Source organism: Helianthus annuus, chromosome 14, assembly GCF_002127325.2.
Source record: "Helianthus annuus cultivar XRQ/B chromosome 14, HanXRQr2.0-SUNRISE, whole genome shotgun sequence".
NCBI lineage: Eukaryota > Viridiplantae > Streptophyta > Magnoliopsida > Asterales > Asteraceae > Helianthus > Helianthus annuus.
This window is the reverse complement of record NC_035446.2, coordinates 105871282-105879669: the sequence shown is the minus strand read 5'-3', so window position 1 is coordinate 105879669 and position 8388 is coordinate 105871282. Positions and strand designations below refer to the sequence as shown.

Below are 8388 nucleotides of genomic sequence, written 5' to 3'. Positions count from 1 at the left end.
TATATTAGATAGACTAGCCTAAGATCCCGCGAGTTTCGCGGGTGGCTTAACACAAACATATAATATCTACTGGCATTGAAGCCCATGTAGATAATCATTTTTGTTCTAGGCCTTTGCAAACTTAGGCATCACGTCTAAGGGTTGAAACAGGTCCCAAACAAACAATACACGACCCTAACTGGTACAAACCCAAAACCGAACAGAGTGATCACTTCCCTATCCAAAAACCTGTTACATACCAGTGAACCTTTAATAGAGTAACGAAAGGTCATGGTTTTCATCTTTTGATTGACATCAAGTTTATATAAACTTCGATATCTAAATTCTTATTTAAATTCATATTAATATACCAAGGGATGATATCCTTGAAAACAGTTAAATTCAAGGAAAGAAAATAGATATCAAAACTATATATCATGGTGTTGTTCTCGTAACGACAAACAATATACATTTAAATAACATAGATGTATGAAAATAGTATTAACATGAGTAAATATTTATATAATATACCCAGGGAGAATATCCTTGAAAACAGCTAGTATAGACTTTAGACCAAGGTCTAACATGTAACGATCTCCATTCTTGCAAATTTGCAGCATTTCTTTTAAGTGTTTAATATTGCCTTCAGGATAGGATTCTCGAGCATTGATGTTCCGATTTTGGCAAGCTTGTGCTTCTTTTCTTCATTGGTTTCTTCAGCTGTAAGATCTTTTTCAACCTCGGCCTATAGAATCGTTATGAGAAGAAAGGTGATATACAAATATTACAAATTAAAAATGTAAGTAATATGAGTTGAGTACCAAAACACCGTCTCGAAGGTTGTAACCGTTCCTGCTAGCTTGAGTCCATTGTCCGCCACATTACATAATTTTCAAGTAAAACATAATTCAAAAAGCATAATTTTCAAAAACATAATTTCCATTGTCCTGCTACTCCAAAAACATAATTTTCAAGTAAAACATTATTCAAAAAGCGGGGGTGTCATGTGCAACATTACATAAGAATTACATTAAACAGATTAACTACCTACTCTACAAAAGAATATCCAATGTGAAATTATATCTGAATTATATCAATCAAATTAACAATCTTTTTGAACAAAAGAATGTCTCAAAATCTATTTCCGTTCTTTAAAAACCATCTCAAGTCCCTAGAACGGAAAACATCCTTGTCTACTTTCTCATTTGGGCTCTCTATAACAACATTCTAGGTCATTCATTTTAGCTACTAAAACAATAATTCAACAAATGATCAAATTTTATCATATTTAGTAAAAATAAGACATAATATACTTGACATAAATCTAACATTTTTGAAAAGTGTCTTAATCCCACATATCTAGTAAGGGGTGCCAACATAGATAAAACCTCATGGTAAAACTATGCTTATAAATATTTTAAGTTTAATAATGATACCTCGATTGTTTTTTTTTCTCCACGTCAAGCTTCCAATCGGTCACCGAAGAATCAAAAACAGAGTTATCAACATACGTGACCTTCTTTGTTTCCTAACATCAGAAAGAGAGTAACACACACTTTAAAATAACACGATAAAGTGAGATCACTGCCAATTGAAAAAAATTGAAATTCAAAATACCATTTTTTATAAAGAATAAACATAGTTCGAATCAAGTAAATTTTCCCTTCCTTGTAACGTAACGACTCGAGTTAAAAAAAGATAATTGCATGACAAGTAGCGATAACCTGTGAAGATGTAGTCTTAGATGGAATAATAAGAACATTATTACAACATATAAAAATGATACTGAAATAAAAAATTATAGATAAATGAGTACATGAAAATCACAAATCACTATACTTCTTTATAAACTACACTTGTCGTTTTATTAGTAGGTTTGACGTCGTTTTCCAAATGGCGCCACAACATATAGTTTTCCCTTGTTTTTGTTTGGCCAATGCATTCTAGTCAATCTTTGCATCTAGAACTTGGCCCACTTCTTGAAGCAAAGTTATCTTCCTTTTTTTACAGGCGAACGAAATAATATTAAAACAAAAAATATTTTCAAAACACCTATTTTAATAAATAAAAATATCTATTTTGATAATAAAAATACCTATTTTGCTAAATATTTTCAAATCACCCATTTTAATATATTTTTTTCCCACAACACCCTTTTGGAAAATCACCCATTTAAATCATCATCATCATACTCAGTAAATCTCACCAATAGCAAAGCAAATGTAGGGTCTGAGGAGGGTAAGATGTAGACAGTGTTACCTCTACCACGTAGAAATAGAGAGGCTACTTCCAGTGAGACCCCCGACTCGATAGTAGTTTTGCATCAAGCCTTGGACATAAGGCACATAACACTCGAAAATCACCCATTTAAAAAACGACACAAAATACATATACACCGCAATACTGTACCTACAGCAAACGGACAGGGTGTTCGAACCCACTCCGACACGTTGTATAATTAACTTCATAGCTAGGACACCGCAACATGGCTTGTAGAAGCTCCTAAAAATGCGTTACAACGGACCAATATGCTCACTGCAACAAAACACAATTTTTTATATGTTAACATATCCAAAACAACAAATTGAAGCAACAGGTCAAAATAAAAGTAGTTTCAATTCAACTAACTATAACTACTTGGACTCACACTCCATATGCTTATTAGGGTATAATGACTAAACTGTGGGTTATTTGGTTCAGGTAATTTCATTTGCCGGGTATGCTACCTACAAACTAAGACACTGAAGCAAATCACAAAAAAAAAAAAAAAACATCTTTTATCTTTAGAAGGACCGGTATAAGACCTGTCGCCTATCTTGCTTCAAAAGAATGTTACTGAAGTTAGAATTTGTTTAACCAAAGGTACTCACCATGATATTTAACACCATAATCTACTAATTTTAAACCCTATTTTCTCAACCACAGTAACTTTGGATGATCGAGTAAAACAACTATCGTTTAAAAAATGAAACAAAAGTTAAGAAAGCTAAAAAAAATTTGAAACGTGAACAATGTTCTTGCTAAAAACTTAAATTCATATTCTTTAAACTCTAACATGGAAATCCACATCCCATTTAATTAAAATCTTAAAAAGACTTTTTAGTTCAAGAACGATACAGACTTGGCATGTAATAATCTTACCAAACTTACGAAAAGAGTGAAAATATGATTAATGCTTGACAGATGATATATACCTCTGTGTTAGACCTGCAACACTTAAAAGAATAGCAAAAGGTTCAATCTTAATTGGTAAGCCCTTGTAAGTTCAATGTATAACTAATAAGTCTAGATTTTTGAAGCAGTAGTGTGTGATATTAAAAGTTGAAGTTAGCCAATGTTGATGTATTAACAACAACAACCCTATGAACCCTAATCTAAAAATTAAACAGATGATAACAAAATTTAACATAAGAAAATTAATATATTAACTCCAATGGAATTAGGTGTATAAAATATTCAAAAGCACCAAGTTAGTTTCAAGTTAAACAAATTATACGAAGGAGATTGAAACGTTTATAATCATCATCAAATCCTTTGTTTATAGCAAAAAATCAAATGATTTTAGGATTATATCATCAAAGATCGGATGAAACATACCTGGATGATAAGAGTTTGTCTGGTAGAGATTTATGGTTTTCTTAAGGGAAAGTTGATTAATGTTTGGGACACCTATGGCTACCAATGCATCTGGCATTGGGATTTCCCACTTATCGCCTGTCAAGCAAAATAATTCACTTTGGGAATAGCTATTTTGTTCCATATACACACAGTTCCAGCACCTGCATATTCTTGATATACTGAATTTATAATATTAAGTTAATTATCGGGAAAGATATTTGACAAAATGTCCATGATCTAAGACATGTAATCTAACAGTGAAAAAACAGATTCCTAAAGTCCACAAACTAACTGAATTCGGTAAGCTAACTAACTACAGATACATCATGTAGTAGTCCATTGCATCGACCCTTTCCAAGATGAGTGGTGGTCGGTTGTGGCTTAGAATGGTGTGTGAAATTGAGGTTCGAACGGCATACCCATCGGTGGTAATGTATTCTAACCAAAAAAGTAAAAGGGAAAAATCAATAGAACTCACCTTTTAACTCTTCTCAATTTGGCGACAATATGTCTACGTCAGTACCTCTTACTTTGTTTGGCCTCCTATAATCATAACGAAACATTTAGCCGAATTAGTTCAGTCACAACCTCCTATAACCAGCTCTTAGTTGATTGGTAAGTGTTTTCATACACAAAATATGAAATCTAATTGTACAAAAATTACTTTAACATAACTTATCATAAAACTAAAAAGACTCGCGGTTGCATGAATGTTCATACATAGAAGATACCTATCATAAAGAGCGTGTGATCACTGTCATTAAATGGGTTGGAGACTTCGTTAATCCAAAAAGATCAAACTCTCTCAGGCCAATTCTGTACAAACGCATAGTTATTAAAGGCGCTCGCTATTAAACCCATAGTTATTAAAGGCGCTCGCTTCTTGCGCCTAGGTGCTCAGGCGAAGCATCTTACTTTGATTCAAATTTATTACTATGTAAAAAGACATACATCATCTCAGGTTATATAATTAATATCGAAGCAGTTTACTACAAATAATTTACCAAAAAAGGACACAGTTGAGGCCATGAGCATTGCATGCCTGCAGAAGAGTTAATATATCATGGCAGATTCAAACTAATGAATGTTAAAACAAATTATTTTTACACACATTCCTACTACAAAGTGTGGATGTCATGAAAGAACATAAGTTAATATATAAAATATATGCATGTTTATTTCTTACAACCCATATGTGCATTTCATACACCATATTCCACATCATGTGCCCTAAATATTAGAAACTCTTATGGTGTTAAAACTGAAGCTCCCACGTCTTGACCGTAATAGGAGTAAAGAGGTTTCCTTCATACAAATGTAGTATGAATATGGCATATTACTTTGGTAGCAACTAAACGACACACATCAAATCAAAATAATGGATAAATGAAGCCAAGAGATTCGTAAACATACCTGTTGGGTCCACATAAAAGTTGCAAACCAGAGACTCCCAATTAAATATAACCACAAACTTGAGAAAAAAAAATGATTCATTTATAGAGGTAGCAACCCATTTACACCAGAATGGTAAGTTCGGACTGTAGAATATTCATATAATGGTCCAAAAATTGTAAAACATAGTAACAACCTATTCTCTAAATTAGCACGACATTTATTTAATATAATGGCAAGTTCGAACTGTAGAGTATTCATATAATAATGGTTGGAAAAATGTAAAACATAGTAACAACCTATTATCTATATTAGCACTGCATATATTTAATATAATGAGTTAAAATGCTAAAGTACTAAAATTACAAGTTGTGATCATGGCTAGTAGCAAAACTGGAATCAAGAAAACATGCTTAATTTCACAAACAATAACACATGAACAGCAAATTACATTCTTTTTCTCATACTATTCCCCAAATCTCAAATAAAAAACAAAACTGCTTAATACAGAACAATAGAAGGTTACCTAACTGAGCTTCATAAAACTATACTTCCCATTCACAATTTTGCTAATATGAGGGACTGTCAAAAGACGTGACGGTGTTTGTCCAAAGTAAGCAACTTGATCTTCAACCGCATGCGGTTGGACCTTTTAACAGTTTTTATTAAAATTAATAAGAAACATCAAACAATATCTCATAAGATTCCAACTTTTAACACAATGACTTACTGGATCTTGTATATATCAACAGCCCAAGTGACATAAAAAAAATACATTGTTTAATGAAATAGCGGCTTTCCCTTCTTGCTTGTACGTAAATCGTTGGAACCATCTTCTACGTCTTCACAAATGAATTATATGAAGAAGAATAATCATTGGAACATCAGATGTGAAAAGTAGGTCGAACAACAGTAACATCAATAGAAAGTTTAATCACAGAATTTAAAACCCTAATTGGGTATCATATAGGGGATTTAGAGGATGCTACTGGCTGCGATTACACCATACGAACAAAACTTACCAGGTACAGAGATCAGATCTAGGGTTCTTCAATTGGGAGGCAAAGGATGAAAGGAAAGACTCAATTTAGGGTTTTCGATTGTAACAACCCTCAATTAAATTAAATGTGAGAATCAAAAATAACTCTGATTCAATAGGGATTATGTGATGAAGAGGAACAATGGAAACAAAAAAACCCTAATCCCAGTTGAGAGAATGAGAGACAGAGACTATAAAAGAAGCGTATGTGAGAAGCTTCTCTATTGCCGCTCAAATCACAATAGTGAGGATTATTAAGAGGACAGGTGGCAATTAGAGGATTAAAATAATGCCAAGTGGCACCAAAGTGTTTTGTTTTAATATAGATAATAGATAGATAGATTCTCATGGCTTTGTTTTATAGAATTTTGTGACCTTTTGTTTTATTGTTATAACGTCTTGTGATTGATTGAAAACTTATCATGTATGCTTCTAACTAGTAAATTGTCCCGCCCATTATTGTAGTGTTCTGTAAATATTTTACGTCAAATCGTTGACTAACCAAAAACATACGTAAAAGTAAGCACAAAAACATATTACATTTGACCAGATTCATGTCCGGAAAAATTTACGTCAAAACGTAAATTAACTTGAATTTATGCTCACACGTACATAAAAATAAACACGTAAAACTCGATTACAAAGTCTTTAGAAAACTAAAGGGTTATAAGTGTCAATGCCAAAATTTAAAGGGTAAAATTGTAAACATATACAAAAGACAAAAAAAAATCAAATCACTATTCACAATTGTATTAAAACCTTATTAATAAGCAACTATTTAATGCATATGGTAGTTGTACAATTGGTTTGGGGAGTTTTTCAAAAAAAAATTGGATTTTTCATTTCTAACCCTAAAGTTTCAATCTTTGGCAAGTTAAGTTGAAAATTTTAATCTTTGTTTCCTTTTTAACCCTAAAGTTTTAATCTTTGACAATTTGAGTTTAAAGTTTTAATCTTTGGTAACTAACCCCTTTGATTAAGTTGATTTTTCACTTCTAATTCAAAAGTTTTCATCTTATACAATTTAACCCCTTTGATTAATTTGATTTTTCACTTCTAATTCAAAAGTTTCCATCTTTTGCGATTTAACCACTTTGATTTTTTTTATTTATGTGTTATAATCTTGGCTTTGGGGGTTTTTCAAAGAAAAAATGGTTATGCATATGGTTGTTGTAACCTTCGCTTTGGGGTTTTACAAAAAAAAAAACTTGATTTTTTTACTATTCACCCAAAAGTATTTTATAAATTACTTTTAACCCAAAACTATTTGTTTTTTTACTTTTAACACAAAACTTTTTATCTTTTGCAATCTATCCTCACAAATTTTTTTACTTTCAATTTTGGTCATTTATAGTTTTCATTTTCTACAAATTTTTCGCTTTATGTTTCGTTCTAAATTTTGTGACTTAACCCATCGCAATGTGCGTCTTTGGTTTAACGTTTTTACGTTTCATTCTAAATTTTGCGAGTTAACACGACGCAACGTGCGTGTGTGGGTGAACGTTTTTACATCATCTATTTTTTTCCCGTTTGACAGGTTCAACATAACGTGCACGTCGTAAATCGACTTAGTTATAACTAAAGAATCCCCGCCGCATTGCGGCGGGTCGTAATTCTAGTTATATATAATTTGTATAAGGTTATTGAATTGTTCAATTTACTGTTTAATCAGAATAGTTTACCATAATTATTCTCTCTCTAGCGTTACAGAAATTATACGTTTGGTGACATATGGCTTTTTTTTCTTTTTTCCAGTTGGAAGCCTGTATTCGTTGTTTGACTTGGATTTTTTTAAACGACTTTTATTGTTACTTCTGGAAGCTAATAATAATTGTTTGATATGCATGAATGCCGATTGCTTTGGGAGGATGTAGCAAATAAATATTAAAATCCATTTTGTTTATAGTGGATTCCTATACATTTTGCAAGGTGAAATAAAAAACCGAGTATTATACCTTACGGGGAAAAAAAAAATCAAAAGTGGGTAACAAAAACCTGGTTATTTTTACCCGGTTTCATACACTATAATTTAAGACTGTGCCCAACCCAAGTATACCCGACCCTACCGAATCAAAATACACATATAAACCTTGGTATTTAAATTGCAAGACATGACCCTATCCAATCAAAAAAAATATGTATATAAACTTTGGTATTTAAATTGCAAAACATTTGAATTTTGTAAAATATAACAATAATCACAAAACTACATGGATCAAAACCATAATTTTTTAAACAAATGTTGAATTCAGTTTTTAACCAATTGACTGGACTAAGAGCCTCTAGGCCCAATTCAAGTTTAAAAAATTATATTAGCCCAAACCCAATCCCATACAGTAGAAAGCCCATTCCCAAAAAAA

At 31.9% G+C, this 8388-nt stretch overlaps 1 long non-coding RNA gene across 9 annotated transcripts; it reads right to left on the bottom strand.

The window, feature by feature from the left end:
• Positions 1-380: 380 nt before the first annotated feature.
• Positions 381-6313, bottom strand: LOC118486288. Of its 9 annotated transcripts, none has more exons than XR_004878292.1 (7): positions 5720-6313; positions 4329-5638; positions 3121-4140; positions 1597-2514; positions 1416-1507; positions 801-838; positions 381-724 (listed from the first exon to the last, which is right to left on the bottom strand). It is a non-coding gene; the product is annotated as an uncharacterized LOC118486288 (long non-coding RNA). The 9 variants fall into 9 exon arrangements; XR_004878295.1 differs by having other exon boundaries at positions 4329-5831; positions 6012-6313; XR_004878297.1 differs by having other exon boundaries at positions 3121-3776; positions 4076-4140; positions 4329-6311.
• Positions 6314-8388: the final 2075 nt, after the last annotated feature.